We start from the raw sequence: 21,580 nt of genomic DNA, 5'->3' as shown, positions 1-21,580 counted from the left end.
GGCCAGTGTTTCCCAAGATAATCTTTTCATCAGTAGTAAGAGCATTATATCCAGGCATTAAGGAGAACCACAGAAGGTTAGGACTTAAAGGGGCAACCACTAAGAGATCAGTTAGCTCAGCCTCTTCATTCTACAAATGAGAGATTAGCTGAATTCCTTGAGTAACAAAACCAGTTATCGGAAGAGCCAGGGTTAGCTAAAAAGTCTCTTAACACCAAAACCAGTGTGTATTCCATAATATTACACTGGCTTATTTGTGTAGAGTACTAGCACACCCATCAGTACTCAAAAATAAGTTGACGCATGTGAATTGGGGAACAATTAAAAGTTTTTAAATTAGCCCCTATAAATAATATCATACAAGTATTTAAGAACCTCAGATATTAGCACATTTTGTAATTGGAGGGGATCAGTTTAATCTGCTTTATGCTCTAGGGGTCTTTCCCTAAGGGGGAGGTAAAACACTGGGGTTCAGGGCCTCTACCCTTCCCTCCTCCCCATCTTTGACCTCAGTAATATTGTTTCTGCAACCCAAGATAAGTTAGATGCTTTTACTTAAAATATATTGATATAAGGTTCCACTGCTAAAGCGAAAGAGTATTTAATGCCATTGTTTCCATCACAAGAGCCCAGTGCTATGGAATTTTTGAAATTTCACTGGGGAGAAACTTTGGGGATTAGAATGACACAAATAAGCACAAGTGTCTAAGAAAGTTGAACTTTGAGAAAGGGACTTTCCCCCACCACCATTTTTTTTATTACAATAAAGACCCAGCATTTCTCAAAAGCCGTTTGTTGGAAATCCACATAATTTATTTAGAATCCACCAGTAAGGAGAAAGAAGCCCAAAATTTGAAGAGCTTTTCATGTAAATATACTGGTCTTATCCCCATTAAGTTATTGGTATATGCAGCCATTAAAACTATGCTGCAGGCCGGGCGCGGTGGCTCACGCTTGTAATCCTAGCACTCTGGGAGGCCGAGGCGGGCGGATTGCTTAAGGTCAGGAGTTCAAAACCAGCCTGAGAGAGACCCCGTCTCTACTATAAAAAATAGAAAGAAATTAATTGGCCAACTAATATATATATAAATTAGCCGGGCATGGTGGCTCGTGCCTGTAGTCCCAGCAACTCGGGAGGCTGAGGCAGTAGGATTGCTTAAGCCCAGGAGTTTGAGGTTGCTGTGAGCTAGGCTGATGCCATGGCACTCACTCTAACCTAGGCAAGAAAGCGAGACTCTGTCTCAAAAAAAAAAAAAAAAAAAACTATGCTGCAGAACATGTTTTTAGTAATAATTTTTTAAAGATTTCTAAAGGAGATGAGAGAAAAGTTCTGGAGATTCATTGCACAATGATATAACAATACTTAACACTACTGAACTGTACATTTAAAAATTACAAAAAATGGTAACTTTTATATGTGAGGTTTTTCTTACCACAATTAAATTTTTTTTAAAAATATACAATGGAATGGGTGCCCCTCTTCAGTCCTTTCTCCTTCTTGTTGGCTGGAATACAGATGTGATGACTGGTGCTCCAGTAGCCATGTTACACCATGCAGTGAAAGCCACATGCTCAAGATGGTGGGGCAACAAGATACTGGCTAAGGAGCAACAAGATTCCATGTAAAGAAATCTGGTCCCTGACATTAAGGGCACCATGCCAACCTTGCATGGCCTACCTCTAGGTCTCTTATGTAAGAGAAAAATAAATTTCTATTATACCTTGTTTTTTTAAAAAGATTACCAAAGAAAGCATGCATGTCACATGTATCAAATATTTCAAGAGAATGAGATTACAGTCTCAAATCATTTTTATCCTAGTTATTTTCTGCATATGTTCAAATAGGGCTATAACACAAAGCAGTATCTCTCAAAGTGCTGTCCCTGAACCAGCAACATAAGCATCACCTGGAATTTGCTGGAAATGCCCCTAGATCTCCTGACTTAGACATGGTAGGTGCTGGGCCTGGCAACCTGCATTTTAGTCATCTTTCCAGGGCATTCTGATGTGCAGAAAAGAGAATCATTAGTGTGGAGACCACACAAAGCATTCTTGTTTGTACAGTGTCAGTGCTGAGAGCCAGGAGTCTGTAGTCAAAGATAGTAGGTTTAAATCCATTCTCTACCACTTAATATGTACATTGCACTAGAAAAGTGACTTCATCTCTGCAGGCCTCAATCTCCCCCAGCAGTAAGATGGAGAAAAATTAACATTTTCCACATCCTAAGGTTGTTGAAAAGATGTAATAGGATAATTTGTGTAAAGCTCTTAATTGGCAAATGTTTACTATTAAGTGCAAGATCGATAATAGAATCTTAATGACAGAAGACAAGCATGACGAGCAGGAAAATGGAGGAATGTTGGGAGAAAAAGAATCAATAGAACTGGAGTAGACCTGAAATTACTTGCCAACAAAAAAACAACAAAGAAGACAACAACACTATTAATAACATAACAATAGTTAACATTTATTAAATGCTTAATATGCGCCAGACACTGTTCTAACCACTTTGCTTGTGTAAGTCATTAAGTCCTCGTAATGATTGTCTGTAGTGTGTACTCTATAGTTCTGCCTGCTTTACAGATGAGGAAACTGAGGCACAGGAGTTGAAAAGATGAGCCCAAAGTCATACAGTCAGAGAGAGGCAAAGCCAGTTTCCATCACAGGAATTTGGCTCTGAAGCCCATGCTCTTAACCTTGGCCCCTGAAGTCCTGGGTATATTTCTGCTTCTGTGCAGGAGTATCACAAATGGCATGATGGCCTCTTACTTGGGTTAGAATGAAGGGGAGGCTCAGTTCATTCGTTTCTATTGAACACTTAGAATGTGTGAGTGTCTTAGGCCTTCGAGAAGCATCACTGAGGCAAGGATGTGAGTGAGTTTATTTGGGGGTGCATGAAACACCTACAGGGAGCAGAGGGAAGGAGCGTGGTCTACAAACACTGAGCTATTGAGGCAGCTGTCAAGTGGGGCAATTGGAGGTCAGTCCTGCAGGGGAGGCTCTGCAAACCCACTCTTAGAATTGCCCCACCCAAAGGGAGAGGGAGCTGGGATTTTTAAATATTGAAAGAGGGCTGCCCATGGGGGTGTTGATTTCCTGCCGCTTGTGGCTCGCCATGCTGCCCCAGAGCAGAGCAACCTCCCACAATTCCCCCAAAAAGCTCTAAACTGAAATTACTTCTTTGTAATGCAACATTATCAAGGTCAAGTGGTCGTCACACTTGCATGTGTCTCTGACACTCTCCTTGACACTGTTAAAACACAGATTGCCAGGCCCGTCCCCAGAGCTGCAGATTGAATGGGTCTGGGTGGGGGCCTGATAAGACGCATTTCTAACAGATTTCCAGCAGATGCTAATGCTGCTGGTTTGGGAACAGTGAGGAAGGCCATCTGGTCTCCCAGCCAGGAGGGATTGCCACAGGCTCCTGAAGAAGCCACCATACATACAAAAGTGCTGTGTGTGCGTGCATGTGCGTGTGTAACAGGAATATTTGAAAAAGAAATGATAAATATTTCTTTGATAAAGGATAAAGCGATCAAAGGCTCACTTTGATCCTGAAACTTCTAACTAAACAAAGGAAATAGGCATCTCACTTAGCTGAGATGGTCTGCCTTGGCCAGGTACACAGTCTTTTCCTGGGCCCCAAAGAATAGAACAATTTCCTGAGCCCTAATAGCTATCTCTTACAGAACATGAAATCATACAAGCCTAAGTAAAAAAATATGTTTGCTTCTCAAAACTACATTCTTGTTTTTCTTTGTTAAAAGAGAAACCGTAAACCACTTGTTCGCTCGCATGGAGCCATCAAGAGCTCGTTCTTCTGTTAGGTGATCCTGAATGCCCCACATTTCTGAGAAACCAGCCCCTGGAGCCTCGGCTTCTGCACACACTCTACTAAGATTACAACGGATGCATGCACCCAGGATAATAATCTGTATTTTGATGAAACTGAAAATTATCAAAAAGCCATCTTACGATTTGATGAATAGTATGCAGAGAAATTGTCTTAAATTACAAATTTCCAGAATCAACAATGTATCACTTTACTAATCCAAAAGAGCAAGCCGAGTTTTAGTAACTCGATAAGGCATTGAGCAATGATGCTGGTGAGTTTACTCTCCTGGCACATGGATGAGGCATGATTAATTACTAATCATCTCTCAAATGTCTCTACCACTTGGCTTTGGGTATTGGCCAAAGACCCAGAATGAAGAAGCTTTCATTCCTTAAAAAAAAAAAAAAATGCAATAGAAAGCATTTTAATTCATCCTATGAACATTTTGAAACAATTGCTAAAGATTTGAAACCAATTAGAAGATTTCTATTGCCTCTATATTATTTTTCTCTGTTACTACTAAAAATTAAATTTCACAAATTACCAGTTATTAAAAATCTAATAGCACCAATAAAATATACTGAAGAAAGTAGAGAAATTTTTCATCTCAGGCCTCAGACTTTCTTGAAGGCCACTTAAGACCAGTCCACAATTAATAGCGCTTTCTAATGTTCTTTTGAGTAGACTGGCTTAGGTTAGCAATTATGACAACTTTTATTATTTCACTTCACATTGCTATATGGTATGTTTTGGCACATTATTTTTATGCCCTAAATGCTACTAATTTTTAATTTGAACAAAATTATGTCATTCTTAACCAAAAGCTGTGCTGTTTTTTAATCACCTAATCCTAGAATTTGACTTGAATCACTGTTCTTTAAATACAAATATAAAGATTTTTTCCAAATGAAAGCTTTTGATCTATATTAAACCAATACTATAACTTTATGAAACTTTTCATACAGGCAAGAGATTTCCTTTTTGTCAGATGAACTCCACATTCCTGTATATTATTTGATATCTGATTTTCCTGAGATGCCTTAAAAAATTAAAAACACTCCTTCTCTGAGAATAGTCAGTTGCTCCAATGTCCTTGCTTATTTTAAAGACAAGTAGATTTTGTTTCAAAACAATAAATCTACATAGTTATGTGAACAGAAGAAACTCATGGCCCTGTCATTCGATGATCTGATGCAAACTGATGGAACTAATAATGTGATATCGTAAAAAATAGTGTTTACTCTCAACAATGTCGCATGCATAATGTTGCCACATTAACTCTGTTTATTTAGTGGCTCTTGGTGCAAGTTTTTTTTAATTGACAAATAACAGTTATACATACTCCTGGGGTACATAGTGATGTTTTGACACATACGACGTATAGTGATTAGAACAGGGTAATTAGCAGATCCATCATCTCAAACATTTATTTTTTCTTTGTGCTGGGAACATTCAATATCCCCCTTTTAGCTACTTGAAATTATATAATATATTACTGTTAACTATAGTCATCCCTAAGTGGTATAGAACAGTAGAACTTGTTCCTCTGGTCTAGCCATAATTGTGTATTCTTTAAAAAAAATCTCTCCCCAACCATCCCTTCCCCCAACCCTTCCCAGCCTCTAGTATTCTCTGTTCTATTTTTGCCTTCCATGAGATCAACTTTTTTTTTAGCTTCCACATTTAAGTGAGAACATGTGGTGTTTAACTTTCTGTGGCTAACTTGTTTCTCTTAACATAATGTCCTCCAGTTCCATCCATGTTTCAGGATTTCATTTTTATGGCTGAATAGTATTTCATGGTATATATATGCCACATTTTCTTTATCCATTCATCTGTTGTTGGACACCTGGGTTGATCCCACATCTTGGGATTGTGAGTTGTGCTGCAGTAAACATTGGGGTGCAGATGTCTCTTCAATATACTGACTTCCTTTCCTTTGGATAAATGCCGAGTAGTCAGCCTGCTGAATCATATGGTAGTTTTATTTGTAGTGTGTTGGGTTTTTTTTTAGGACCCTCCATACCGCTTCCCATAGTGGCTATACTAGTTTACATTCTGAACAACACTGTATAAGAGTTCCCTTTTCTCCACATCCTCACCAGCATTTATTTTTTGTCTTTTTGATAATGGCCATCCTCCCTTGGGTGAGATGATACCTCACTGTGGTTTTGATTTGCATTTACCTGTTGATTAATGATATTGAGCATTTTTTCATATACCTGTGATTTTTTTTATATGACTTTTTTTTCAGAAATATCTGTTCAGATCACTTGCCCATTTTTTAATCAAATTGTTTGATTTTTTTGCTGTTAAGATATGTGGGCTCCTTGTATATTCTGCAAGTTTTCTGCCACTAGCAGAAGCTTCCACTAATGAACTGGTTCTGTTTAAACCATGGCACTTGCTGTGCATCAAATTACTCCTGGACTATTCCCTGTAGGATGAAGGGAAGCTAAACATGAAAGAACAAGGACATCTTTCTTAGATGAAAGTTTTGCAATTGACCTGCATGTTTCATGGTGGCTTTCAAAGAGGTAAATTTGCTTTCTTGTTATTCTTCTGCATAAATATTACCTAGACACTTGCTACCCATCTTTACAGGGCAATTTTGTCTTTCAAAACCTCGAAGAACTCTGTGATAGTCACAATCTCCTGGTATACATAAAAAATTACACCTTGAGCCTACTTCCGATCCAAAATCAGAGTAAACAGCAATGAAAATGTGGTGCTTTTAAAATACTATTATCTTTTAAAGTTAAACACATGCTTACCACGCAGCCCACTCCTGAGTGTTTGTCTTAGTGAAATGAAAACATATCCACATACAAACCTGTAAGCAAATGTTTATAGTAGCTTTATTGATAATTGCTAAAAATTGGCAACAGCCCACATGTCCTTCAATGGATACGTGGGTAAACAATCCATGTGGTATTCTATACCATAGGGGACTACTCAGGAATAAAAGAAAATGACCTACTGACACATGCAGCCACATGACCAAGTATCTTAGGCTGAGTGAAAGACACTAGACTCAGAAGACCACACAGTATATTGTAGGATTCCATTTACTTTTTCACTTTCCATTTTGGAAATGGTTAAAATGAAGAGACAAGAGGACACATCAGTCGTTGGTAGGAGCTGGAATGGAGAAAGGGATTGTCTGCAAAAGGGAGCAAGAGAATTTTAGGGGGTGATGAAATTATTCTAGATGTTGATTGTGGTAATGATTATATGATTATTTATTTGTCAAGACTCACAGAGCTATACACTAAAAAAGTAAATGTTACTCTATGTAAATTATACCTACTTTAAAAAAGTTATTCTCCTACAATGGAAAATATTCTTGCTTTCTCTAGGAAGTACCCATCTGCCTTTATTCTCCTCCTTAACCTTGGAAAACATTAACAAACAGAGAATTTCCAAGTTTTTCCATTCAATTGTTTGCCCACCACTCTAGAACCATTCTAGAACCCATTGTAAATGTTCATTAGAATGGGCGCTATTGCTCATCTACAATACATCCAAAAGTGTGTCCAGCCTTGCTCTGCACCTTCTGCAAGCTGACCTCTCCTCAAAAACTCACAGTCTGATGCAGGACTTCCCTTGTCTTGGACAGCATACCCTTAAAATGAGATCATTTAGGAAACTGATCCCACTCTTGCTGTACCTGGAACACTCAAGTTATTTTCACACACATTTCTGTTAAGCCTCAACCCCTTCCAAACTTGTCCTGCTGAACATTGGAACCTACTTGTGAGACTTTGTGCTGAGCCCCGCTAAATTCCATTTTGTTGCATTCTGCTTCAGCCAACATGCTGAGTCTTTGGTCTAGCTTCCCAGACTGCTATTGGCTAGCCTGACCAGATGTAGCCTGTGTCTTCACCAACCTTGGTGATGAAAATGTTAATCCATCAAATCAAATGATGGTGAGATGCTATTTCCTGTCCACCAGATAAGAAAAAAAAAGATTCATAATGTCAGAAAGGATTCAGATAATGTGTACTCCCTTACTGTCTTGGTAGAGTTACAAATAGTTAAAGACTTTTGGAAGTCAATTTAGTTGTAGCTACCAAGATTAAGGTGTTTGCTCCAGAAATTTCACTTCTAAGAATTTTTTCTAGAAAAATACTCACATATGTACAAAATCATGCATATCAATGTGTCCATGGCATCATTATTCAAAATAGCAAGTAACAGGAAACATTTTAAGGGAGTTGTTAAATCCATGTTCATTCATTCATAGTCATAAGACCTTGGCTAGAACTTACTATGTGCCAGGAATTGTTCTAGGGCTTTCCTTGCATTATTCTATTTGAGGTAGGTATTTTTATTTTCCCCATTTCACAGATGAGGCACCTGAGGCATGGGAGAGGTTAAATTACTTTTCCAAGGTCACATGACTAATTCATTGAAAAACTGAGACTCAAAGTCAAGCTCCAATGTACGTACTTTTCACCACTGAAGTCCTCTGCCTCACTGAGGATTGGAATATATAGAGAAGTCCTTGAAAAGAATAAGACAGACCCACATAAACTGACATAGGAGGAGTTCCAAGACTCATGACTGGGAACAAGAGGCCCCAAAACACATTGTTATATTTTTAAAAGGAGGTCGCCAAACGATACATATAGTTTGATTGCATTTGCATTGGGAAACTATACACAGAGAGTTGGAAGAGAAGTAAACAGGGATGTTGAAGTTTTCTCTGTTGTTTACGGGTTGTCTTACAATTAAAATATATTTCTGTTTTACTAATGTCAAAGGCAACATAAGGAAAAAAGGATGTTAAATTAGACAGGATCTGGTGTGTCCTCGTGACATTTCCATCGTGACATTTCACCTCAGCAGTGAGTTGAGCCTGGGGTATGAGGATTAGTCCTATGCATACCCATTTTAAAATTTGTTCATTCATCCAGTCTTTCACCCACATGATCATGTGGTCATAATTTCTCCACATTGCCTATTTTTTAAAGATCTTGAAATGTCTTCAAATTCCTTCTTGATCTACTGGTGAAATGTAGATTCAAATCCTGGCTTTGATTTAGGCAAGAAGCTTAACCTCCCTGTACCTCAGTTTAATCATTACAAGAGTAAGAATAAAAATAGTGTCCATTTCATAAGGATGTCATGAGGTTTAAATGAGAAAATCCATAAACATTTCCATCACCCTTAAGTACAACCCTGGTCAAGAAACATGGTCCACTGGGCATGTACATTCACCATGCCTTCAGCGTGGCTCAGTATATATTGTACAGAAGTATATGGTCAGTTAATGCAGTGAAGCTATAAAGAATATCAGTTATAAAAGTTTCCCTAATGTTTAAGTATTTGCATATTTAAGAGTTAAGTAATTAAGAAGGCAATCCAATGTGAATTTGTTTTTTTTTTTTTTTTTGAGACAGAGTCTCACTTTGTTGCCCAGGCTAGAGTGAGTGCCGTGGCGTCAGCCTGGCTCACAGCAACCTCAGTCTCCGGGGCTCAGCGATCCTACTGCCTCAGCCTCCCGAGTAGCTGGGACTACAGGCATGCGCCACTATGCCTGGCTAATTTTTTGCATATATATTTTTAGTAGGCCAATTAATTTATTTCTATTTTTGGTAGAGACGGGGTCTCGCTCAGGCTGGTTTCGAACTCCTGACCTTGAGCAATCCGCCCGCCTCGGCCTCCCAAAGTGCTAGGATTACAGGCGTGAGCCACCACGCCCGGCCCAATGTGAATTTTTGATTAGCTGCATCAAGAGGATCCAGGAGCCAATTTGAAGAGGTTTTTACTGGCCTATGACAGGACCATTTGGACAGAAAAGAGAATAATGAAAGCACTAAATGGAAACATATCAAATATATAAAAATCAATGAGCACATGATTTTGAAAACAAAAGAAAACAAACAAACAGAAAGTTCATTGATTACTATTGGTAGTTGCTGAGGCAATGACTCATTACTCTGAAAAATTGATAAAGGCAAAAAAACAAGAATTAGACTGTTTTTCTTGTATTTCAAGGTAACCACATAGTTAATGAGAGAACATTTTTCTTAATAGAAGAATTCTAGCCAATGAATGCAGACAAATTTTTTTAAATCACTGCTTTGTAGCCCTTTCTTAAATAATAAATCCAAGCAATCAGTGTTGTGTTTGTAAAGTTTAACACTGGCTGGGATTAAGGAAGGGTCTGATTTGTAGCTGACCAATTTTTGTGGTGTAAATACTGCACCGTAGCAAATTGCAAACTACCAACATGATGTCATTCAATGCAGAATTGAAAAGACATGCCAATTACCAGCTCTTATATACTGTACAAACCAGTACACATGTAGGGGCTGACTCCAACATGCCACTAGATCTAAGTAAGATCTAAATCATCAGTGGTGGAATTTTGATATGGAACTTTCTATTAATATATCAGGCTGAAAACACCTGAACAAAAATTATAAGCAGGGTCCCATATAAGAAGTATCCTTGTGAGTAAAACATACAACCCTTAACTTAATCAAGCTTCCAGATCTATCTTAGTTTACAGGAAAGATCAAAAATAGAGAAATGAATTAAACACCACCACAAGGAAGCAAATAGCCAAACCCAGGAAGTAAGACATTCTCTGGCTCAAATGACCCAGTGTATCCAACAAATTCATAAAAAAGAAAAAAAAGAGAAAAACAGAGAAGGAGAATGCTGAAGAAAAAAATACTTAAGAGATATAAACCAGATATAATAAAATTTCTGATTCAAACAAACCAACTAGGTAGCAATTTAGTAAATTCAAATATGACTAGGTACAAACAATATTAAGAAAGTATATATTTTTTAATTTAATAATGGTATAATAGGTTTTTAGAAAGCCCTTATTAATTAAAGATGCATCTTTGGTATTTATGAGTGAAATTATATGATGCCTGATGCTTGCTATTTTAAAGCAAATCCAACAAAATACCCAACAAAAATAAAAGATAAAGTGGAACAGAAAAATGAAACATATTTGCAAAATGGTGATAATTTTCAAAGCTGGTTTATGGGTATATGCAGTTTCAGTCAATAGTATTATCTAATTTTGTGTATTTTTTTGAGACTTCATTAAAAAATATTTAAGTAAACTTTCTATTAAACATTCTAAAGACAAAATAAAAGATGTTTTCAGGAGAAAAAAGAAAAAAATTTGGTTTTCTCTAAATGGTAAGATAGATTATAGTGGATTATAATCTTCTTTGTATTTTTTTTGCATTTTTCAAAATTTCTATAATAAGCATTTATTACTCTTAAATCGGTTATTTCTGAACATATTTAGGTTTTTAAATCCAAGGAAAAAATCAGTTCAATGGATGAGATTTCTATGGCAAATCTCTCATCAGACTAAAAATGAATTAATGATGTAAAATATTATAAACAAAAAATTATTTAAATCCTCCCAAATTTTCTTGAAAAACATTCCATCATTTGATGAGGAAATCCATGGCTTTCTAGCTTCAAATTTTCTAAAATACTCTAGGAAAAATTCAGTAAGAGCCAAAGCCACTGATTATTAGTCTCCAAGATCCATTTAGCCCCATGGGAGAGTAGTGGGCAAAGCCACCAGGTGTGAAAGACAGGGATGTTCCCCTTAGTTTGTCCTCTGACAGATTTGTATCTCTGCCACAATTTATCTGTCTTCCTTCTCCATATTCCTCTTTTCCCTCTAGTGTTTCTTCTTCTATTCTCGACTTGAGTTTGTAGGACCACTCGATTGAATTGGGAGACAGGATTTGAATCCCAGTTTGGCCACTCCTGAAACCTGGACTGCCACAAAATGAGGGCGTTAGACTCAAATGCATTCCTCCATTGCTAACATGTGCTAAGAAATTCTGGTAGTGAGTAATTTGCATCCTGATGGAAATGAAGACAGGCCTTCCTAGACATGAAGCTATGATTTTTCAATGTTGAGGAATTAGGTAAGATTATACTATGTATGTGTATGTAAATATATGTACACCAGGGAACCATTTGGTGATTTACAAATCATGTAAATTATGTCACACATGAATTATAAATGATGAAGTGGTTTCCTGTTAACGAAAGATTTAACATTGCTCCCAGAAAAGCTTACCTTTATCCCTGGGAATAATTTCTTCCCTACAGACAGTGGCTAATGACTTCTCACTTGCGACTCCACCTGCACATTTATTTGTGAGTTCACTCATGACTAAGAGCATTGCTGATGCCCAGCAACAAATATGGAATGAATTAAATAAACGTGGCTGGTTTTGTGGTGTAGCTAAGAGAAATTAAAACTTTAAATATATGCCGAGGCAAAGTTGCTTTCATAAATGAATGCAGAACACTGTTATCTTTACAGTGGTTAAAATAGCACAGAATAAATTAAAACAATACTCATAAATCCAGTGAGCTGTTTTAAGATTTGATGATGGTATTTAGTAAGCAGGAACTGCATTTGATTTAACATGTCTAACTGTCAGGATGAAGTATGGGTGGTGGATATGAATCTTCACCTACAAACTCAGGTGTGCAAAAAATATGCAGTTTGTGCTCAAGGGGCGAGTAAAAGTCTGGCTTCCTCTGTGAATCAGGAAAAACAAAAACACGAATTAATACTTCAGCAAGTTATCCTTTTACATTTGCCTTCCCAGGTCCAAAGTGCTTTGTCAGCACCTTTTGCAGTGCGGATTTTACCTACAGGATTTTAAGAGAGGGAGAGACCAGGATAGCTGTGATCATACCCACACTGTTCAGTGAAGGGGATTTTAGCAAAACAGTATTTTGTATGATAACATGTCACATAAAACTCAGTGAGCACCTACTGCGTGCTGCATCTGCAGGTACTAGGTAACACTGGTGACCAAGAGGAGCCTGTTCCCTGCCCTAAGAGAGTCGGTGGGCTGGTGGGGGAGAAAGACAACAGACGAGCAGACAGACCAATGTTTTACTTCAAACTGTGCTAAGTGCCAGGGGTGGGAGGAACTCATCAGAGCTCGATGACAGAGAAGAAAAGTTGGGGGGGGCAGGGAGGTGCAGAGGTCACTTTAGAAGAGGTATTCAGAGAAAGCCACCCCAAGGTGGAAAGGTTAAGCAGAGATGTGAAGAATGGGGAGGAGCCAGCCCAGGGAGAATGCAAGGCACAGTGTTCAAGACCAGGGACCAGGACATGAGTCGGTAGAGCGCTGGGTGCGCTTGAGCAGCCAAAAGAAGACTGTGCCATTGAGGAGAGTGAAGAAAGCAGGTGAGGGAGTAAGGTGAGACTGGAAGCAGGGCGGGGGGGTCTCTGGGCCCTCAGAGGCAAGACAGTGGGATCTTACTTGAAGGGCACCAGTGGCCATGGACATCTTTCGACATAGTGCCATGATCTATTTTGTGCTTCGAGAAGCTCATTCTGGTTGCCATGTGGACAGTAGATTAAAGAGAGGCAGGAAGCCCTCAGGAAGAGCCATGCTGAGGCAGTGGAATAGTCCAGAGAGGATCTGGGCCTGGCCTGGAGGGCTAGAGTGATGACAGAGGAAGTAATCTGAGAGAAAATAAGAGAAGAAGGTAGAACTTGCCAATCAATTAGAGGCAGAAAACAAGGGCACAGAGAGATGAGTCAATGTTCGCTTTTTATGATATGTTATACAAATGGCCCTCCATAGCCAAGACCTGGGAATAACTCAAGTCACCATCAGTCAGAACAGATGAACTGTGGCGTGTTTATGCAGTAGAATACTACTCAGCAATGAAAATGGTGCCCTACTGCATGCTCAACAACATCAATGATCTCAAAACCACTGCACTGAACACAACAGAGCACATGTGTGTGCTTCCATGTTTGCAGAACAGGCAAAACTAACGTATGGTGTAGGTGTCAGAAGAGTGGTTGTGTCTTAGGCAGGGAGGGATGAGAAAGGGCACACAGAACTTTCTGGAAGCATGGGACTGTTCTGTATCTGGGTTGGACCGTGGGCTACACATTTTCCTGCATTTGTCAATTTGACGGAAGTAAACACATAATGTATGTGGGTAGCATTGTAAATTATACCTCCATACAAAGATATTATTGTATGAACAACAAAAGACAAATGCTTATTAGGTTATAGGTATGCAAAAGCTAAAAACATTCAAAATAAGAGAGTAAAACTCAAACTTCTATAGCTATTGTCATTTCTTCCACTTAGTAAATTAAACATTAGCAATTAAACTAATAAATGTGAGAAAACCTGTTCTTTTATATAATACCCTCCATCTCACTTGTTTCTATAAAGCATGTGAGGCTGGTCTTGTCCCCTAAATTCTACAAGGTTCAGAGATGGTGACAAGCTAGTTATGACTCTAGGACCTACTTATACCTGACCCATATATATTAACCTACAGCCATTAGATGCGCCAGGTCTTGGGGTGGGTGGAAGGGTGGGCAGGTAGAAGCCCAGTGCACACATAGTGAGTGAGCCTGGGTTAAAGACGGTGAGGGGTGGAATGAGATTCCTTCTGATCCCTTTGGAAGGCCCTCAACACAGCCTGCTGCTTTTTAATTTCCCAAGGCTCTCTGGAGTGGCACTCTACCTGCTATTCCTTTCTCTTCCCCAGTTAGTGAATTCTGAGGAATGGGATGAATGAATGTGGATGGCAAGGGCCTGGACTTTCTAGAAGACAGAGCTGTTTGGGGAGATTCCCAGCAGCATTGGGCAGGGAGGCCCCCGTCAGGAGCCCTGTACACAGGCACCTCCAGGAGCAGGAATCAGTGGCTTTACACAGTATGACTTTGCCTGGTCACCCTAGAACAGTCACTGAGGCCTCATCCAGGGTTATGATTTGGTCTCAGCTGAGCCCTGCGGGTATAAGATGCGTGTGTAATGCCTGGCTTTCAGGGGTTTGGGGGTAATGGTGGTCCCAGCCCCCAGGCTCACCAGCATTGGGTAAGGAAGCCACCAGCAGCAGCAGCACCCCTCCACGTCCTGCCCAACTTGCTCTGAGGACAGAAGTCCCAGCCTGAACCCCAGGAGCATGTCTGAGCCCCTGTTCCCCCAAAGGGGGAGAGAACAGCCAGGAGCAACTTACACAAACACCTCTCCAGAGCCATGAAGGACCACTCAAGGAAATGACTGGACTTCCCACTGACCTGGCTCTGGGACAGCCACTATGACCTACCATGTGTAAACGGTGGAGGCTGTGACTTGGCATTTGCCAGTAAATGCTATGTCAAAGGAGTTCAAGTTCTTTTAAACTACTTTCCAAACACGATGTTAGGGTGCTCAGAGAAGGTAAGATCAAAAGGCACTAGGTAAATGAAGGCATCTGTGCCTCCACTCTTCCAGAAGACCCTTGCAGCCCACGCCATTGGTGCACCGTCCATATGCCCTTAGTTCTCACTCTCCGGTATGGGTTGCCACTTCCTATTGCAAACACGTGCAGCTTTAGGCTTGATGGCCTTTTGTGGCCACAATAGCACATGCGGCCCGCACCCAGGGCAATTAATGCACCCAGAAACAGGCCTCAGCCAGTGAGTAAGGGGAGCTGGTGGATAAATACTTCCAATTCCCTGCTCTGAGGAATGTTCTGCCCACTCTCCTAGAGGTCCCCCAAGACTGAGCCCCAGTGGCCCACAGGCATAAGCTGTTCACCGTCACAACTGCCTCACTTCCCCACTCCCCTATCCAGGCTCCCTGGGACCAGTTCCAGAATAAATTACAGCATTCAGATCCTTGTCCTCAGAGTCTGTCTACCCCTTGAGAACCCAAGCTTACACAACCTTAAATTGTCAAAGTTGGCTACAGTTCCAAAGACAATCTTTCATTTTTCTAAACATGATGATGTGCAATGTACATAAATAATTCAATAAAACTATTAAATAAGGAAAACAAAGGAAAGGAAAAGTGAAGGTAGAATAGTTCGATGAAGTCCAGGGTAACATCAGTTCCCAAAAGTTTGTGCACAAAGGCTAAGGTTGGGTGGACCACAAACCTGGAGCTAAGCTTTATAGGCAGACAAATGCTGTTATAAGACTCTTGGTAACCACAAAAAAAAAAAATTTTTTTTTAATCCAGTAGCTCAGAAGGAAAACATTTTTTTTCTGCCAGAGACTTTTACAAGGAGTTTCTCTTGTAGTGTCCTGTCAAAGGGTCTCTGTGTGAACGGTACACAGTGTCTTCACCAACACACACGAGCACAGCACACAACAGCACACTGTGTGTCTGTGTTCACCAGTGGTCCTCCACAAACCACATCAAAATGCAAGACAGTGTGCACAGTTCCCCAGCAGCCAAAGCAAGGGCGTCTCAAAACATGGTTGTCTGATGGAAGGCCCGATTTGGGGTCTAGCAGGAGTGGTGGTTTTCAAACTGGGTTCCATTTGGCCACTTGGGGAGATGATGGTGGATAGTGAGTCTAACATTCAGAACTCTTTATCCCAAAAGCTCTGCCTAAATCTGTTTGTCTATAAGGTTGGATATAATATCCTATTGGAAGAAAGAACTGTGTCAATTTAAAAAAATTGTGAATCTGAGAAAATGTGAAGAACATCTCCTCATCCATCCCAGCCTAGCTTTGGGTGAAAGTCAAGTAGCACATTTGAGGCTACGCTCTCTGGCAGGAAGCTGGAGAAACAGTCTCAGAACACAGAGAACTGGCTCTGGGGCATGTTGGCCAGTGGCCTTAAACCAGTGCCTCATCCCAAGGATTCACAAAAGTGACACAGCAAGACCTTCCAGAGAGGCCTGCCCCCTCCAGCCACCTAGGTGCTGCATTTCCAACAGGTGGTAAGGTTTCTGTACTCATCTTTGGAGTTAATCAGACACACTCTCCCATCTGGGAGGCCCCCAGTGCTCCTGAGGATTCTGGGGCCAATTTGAGAGAATCCAGGCTGCCACAGAAGGTCACAGCCCAGCTGGGAACCTCTGAAGACACCTACATTCCCATGTTGCTATGAGCTTCTCCCCTTGTCTCAACACACCACTTCTCCTCATCTACTCAGCCTCCCCTGAGCCCTCTGGAACCTCCTTTTTAAGGCCAACACTCTCCTCTTCACCCACAGCCCCTCCCTGGTCCCTGCCCTCCCAAGGGTCTGCTTCTGAGTCACCATGTGCCTCATCTATCTCTAAGTCAGGAGGCGAGAGCAGCCACCTTGTTATCCACAGCATCACGTCAGGTCCTGACTCCTCCTCCTTGACACAAACTGCTCCTCCCACACCCATTCAGACCCTGGGTGCTATGGTCAGAATGTTTATGGCTCCCTGAAATTCATGTATGGAAATCTATGCTTCACTACAATGGTATTTAGAGGTGGGGTCTGTCTTAGTTCATTTACATTGCTATAAAGGAATACCTGAGGCTAGGTAATTTATAAAGAAAAAAAAAGTTCATTTGGCTTATGGTTCTGTAGGCTGTACAAAAAGCATAGTGATGGCATCTGCTTCTAGTAGTGAGGGCTTCACGGAGCTTCCACTCAGGGAGGAAGGGAAGTTGGTGTCACATTATGAGGGGAAGGAAACAATAGAGAGAGGAAGGAGGTGCCAGGCTCTTCAATCAGCTCTCTTGGGAACTAAGACAGCGAGAACTGACTCATTACTGTGAAGATGACACCAAGCTGTTCATGAGGGATCCACCCCCATGACCCAAACACCTCCCAATAGGCCTCACCTCCAACACTGGGGATCAAATGCCAACATGAGATTTGGAGGGGACAAATATCCAAACCATAGCAGGGTCTTTGGGACATAATTATGTCACGAGTCAGAACTCTCATAAATAGGATTAGTGCTCTTATAAAAGAAGCCTCAGAGAATGCCTTCACCCCTTCCACCATGTGAGGACACAACAAGAAGGTACCCTCAATGAACCAGGAATCAGGCTCTCATCAGACGCTGAATCTGCAGACACCTTCAACCTTCAATAACCCCCAATACCACACAGGGAAAATTGGCATTCAGAGACAGACGTGAGCATTTCAAAAATATTTATTGAGCACCCACTAGGAGCCAGGCACCATGCCAGTCATGTGGCTCCTGGAGCTCCACCCACCTCCTGGCTGCCACGTCAACCACCCCCTGTACAGCTCCATCCAGGTGGCCCACAGGCACCCCCAACTTAATAGACTCGAAGTGAACTGATTATCTGCCCACCCAAACTTGTCTCCATCTACCTTTCACGATAGCTAAAGAAAATAAAATACCTACAAACATATTTAACCAAGAAAGTGAAAGATCTATATAAAGAGAACTATAAATCAGTAAGGAAGGAAATTGTAGAGGATGTAAACAAACGGAAAACCATATCTTGTTCATGGGTCATCAGAATCAACATCGTTAAAATGTCCATAAGTACCCAAAGTGATTTACAGATTCAATGCAATCACCATCAAAATACCAACATCATTTTTTGCAGATCTAGAAAAAATAAGTCCATGCTTTGTTTGCAACCAGAAAAGAGCCCGAATAGCCAAAGCAACCTTAAGCAGAAGGAACGAATCTGGAGGCATCACTTCACCAGACTTCAAGCTATACTACAAGGCTATAGTAACCAAAACAGCATGAAATTGGCACAAAAACAGACATAGACCAATGGGACAGAACAGAGAACTCAGATATAAAACCATTCACATATTGCTATCTGATCTTTGACAAAGCAGACAACAATATACACTGGGAGAAATAATCCCTATTCAATAAATGGTGCTGGGAAAACTAGATAGCCACATGTAGAAAATTGAAACAGGATCCATATCTCTCACCACTCCCAAAAATTAATTCAAGATGGATAACAGGCTTTAAATCTAAGACATGAAACCATAAGAATTCCAGAAGAAAATGTTAGAAAATATTTTCTAGATATTGGGATAGGCAAAGAATTTGTGAAGATGACACCAAGGGCAATCACAGTAACAAGAAAAATAAATAAATGGGACTTTATTAAATTAAAAAGCTTTTGCACAGCCAAGGAAACAATCAACAGAGCAAACAGCCTACAGAATGGAAGAAAATATTTGCAAGCTATACATCTGATAAAGGGATAATAACCAGAATCTACAAAGAACTCAAGCAAACCAGCAACAAAAAATCAAACAACCCCATTAAAAAGTGGGCAAAATCAACCTCTGTGGAAAGCAATATGGAGATACCTTAAAGCGATACAAGTGAATCTACCATTTGATCCAGCAATCCCATTGCTGGGCATCTACCCAAATGATCCAATGACACTCTACAAAAAAGACACCTGCACTCGAATGTTTATAGCAGCACAATTCATAATTGCAAGGCTGTGGAAACAGCCCAAGTGCCCATCAATCCAAGAATGGATTAATAAAATGTGGTATATGTATACCATGGAGTACTATTCAGCTCTAAGAAACAATGGTGATATAGCACATCTTATATTTTCCTGGTTAGAGCTGGAACCCATACTACTAAGTGAAGTATCCCAAGAATGGAAAAACAAGCACCAGATATATTCTCCAGCAAACTGGTATTAACTGAGTAGCACCTAAGTGGACACATAGGTACTACAGTAATAGGGTATTGGGCAGGTGGGAGGGGGGAGGGGGGCGGGTATATACATACATAATGAGTGAGATGTGCACCATCTGGGGGATGGTCATGATGGAGACTCAGACTTTAGGGGGGAGGGGGGAAATGGGCATTTATTGAAACCTTAAAATCTGTACCCCCATAATATGCCAAAAAATAAATAAATAAATAAATAAATAAATAAAATGAATAACAGAAAAAGGTAAAAATAAAGTAAATGTGCAAACATAAAAAAAAAAGTGGGCAAAAAACATGAACAGAAGCTTTCCAAAAGAAAACTAATGGCCTATAAACATATGAAAAAAATGCTCGAAGTCACTAATCATCAGAGAAATGTGAATCTAAACCACAATGAGATATCACCTAACCTCAGTTAGGATGGCTTTGATCGAAGTCCCAAAACAATATAGATGCTGGCATGGATGCAGAGAGAAAGGAACACTTATACACTGTTGATGGGACTACACACTAGTTCAACTTCTGTGGAAAATGTATGGAGATGCCTCAAAGAACTAAGAGTGGACCTACCATTTGACCCAGCAATCCCACTACTGGGCATTTACCCAAAGGAAAAAAAGTCATTTTTATCAAAAAAGATACTTTCACTGGAATGTTTATTGTAGCACAATTCACAATCGCAAAGAAGTGAAATCAACGAAAGTGCCCATCAATCCATGAGTGGATTAATAAAATGTGGTATATGTATACCATGGAGTACGGCTCAACTACAAAAACAATGAATCAAAACCTTTTGCAATCTGGATGGAACTGGAGACCATTCTCCTAAGTGAAGTATTGCAAGAATGGAAAAAAAAACACCATGTGTGCTCACAATTAAATTGGAACTAACTGATGAGCACACATGTGCACAAATGGAAGTAAAAGTAAATGGAAATCATACAGGAGGGAACAGGGAGAAGAGGATGGGTGAAATCATACCCAGCAGGTACAATGTACACTATCTGAGTCATGGGCACACTTATAACTTTGACTGAAGCAGTACAAAAGCTATCAATGTAACCAAACATTTGTACCCCCATAATATTCTGAAATAAAAATAAAATAAGAAGTGGGAAGAAGGGAGAGAACAGGCATACTCCAGGGCCAACAACAGGCAACCCTTTGTAGCTGAATGGACTTCCTGCCCCACATCCACTGCACTCCCTGCCTTGGCCCTGGTTACACTTGCACCTGCCAAAATTCATTTTTATAGATTAGATTGCTCACTTTTTTAAAGGATGTTTTTATAGGCAATTGTGTTGTTTCTGCTTCCCTGCATCATGTCTCTTGATAAATAGAGTGTCCAACAGTTATTAAACCTTGTTGTTGCATTCAATTCCAGTCCTGGGGTACAGCCAAAAGCCACTGAATAGCCGAAGAACATTCTTTTTTTTTTTTTCTAGACTCAAACGCCAATTACAAAAAATATGTCAAAATATTGTCCAAGACTTCAGTTTGAGCCAATCCAATAGAATCATGGCTGTGCTTACTGGGACCCTGTTATCCCTTTTGAAGGGACCACTTCATTGTGTACATGTGTAGACTCTACTTTCAGCTCTCATCCTAGACTATTCCCAAAAGTGGCACCAACATTATTCCTGAAGAACTGAATCATGATGAAGGAAAGGAGGAGAAACTCAAAAGGTGAGCCTCAGTATTATTGGGTCTATGTTTGTGTTTGGATCTTTAACCTGGACATACGTTTAGCACCAACATTCCTGCCAGACTGGTCTGGAATGTTGGGGAAGACAATCTCCAGTTCCAGATGGCCCTCCCCCTAAGAACACACACACATTCATGTGTGCATGTGCATACATACATGCATGCACACATGAATGCATGCGTGACATATGTACACATACGTGTGTGTGCAAATGCGTATACATGTATGTGCGTGTACATGCATTCACACACACATTTTAACCATTCATCCCAGTTTCTACTCATTCTTTCAGTGAACGCCCAAAGGCATCAGTTAGTGTCTTTCCTCAGGATCATGGGGTGGTTTTCTTGTAATAAAAGTGATTACTTCTGTAGTTCACTCATAGGGCACTACATTACCTGATATAGTACTCCATTCATTATCAATAATGTCTTGGAGGCTTCAAGTAGAGTCATGATCTTAGGGGAAGTTCATATCCTTGTATTAGAAGACCTCCCTGTTCCCATGATGGCCAGCAGCTCAAGAGTCTCCTTCTGGACTTACTTTCACTTCTTTCTCCCTGTCTCCAGGGATGTAATAGCCAGGCTTCTGCTGCAATAATGCTGAGT

Source organism: Microcebus murinus, chromosome 16 (genome assembly GCF_040939455.1).
Source record: "Microcebus murinus isolate Inina chromosome 16, M.murinus_Inina_mat1.0, whole genome shotgun sequence".
Classification (NCBI taxonomy): domain Eukaryota; kingdom Metazoa; phylum Chordata; class Mammalia; order Primates; family Cheirogaleidae; genus Microcebus; species Microcebus murinus.
The sequence above is the reverse complement of the archived record's forward strand: the minus strand, read 5'-3'. Positions refer to the sequence as shown.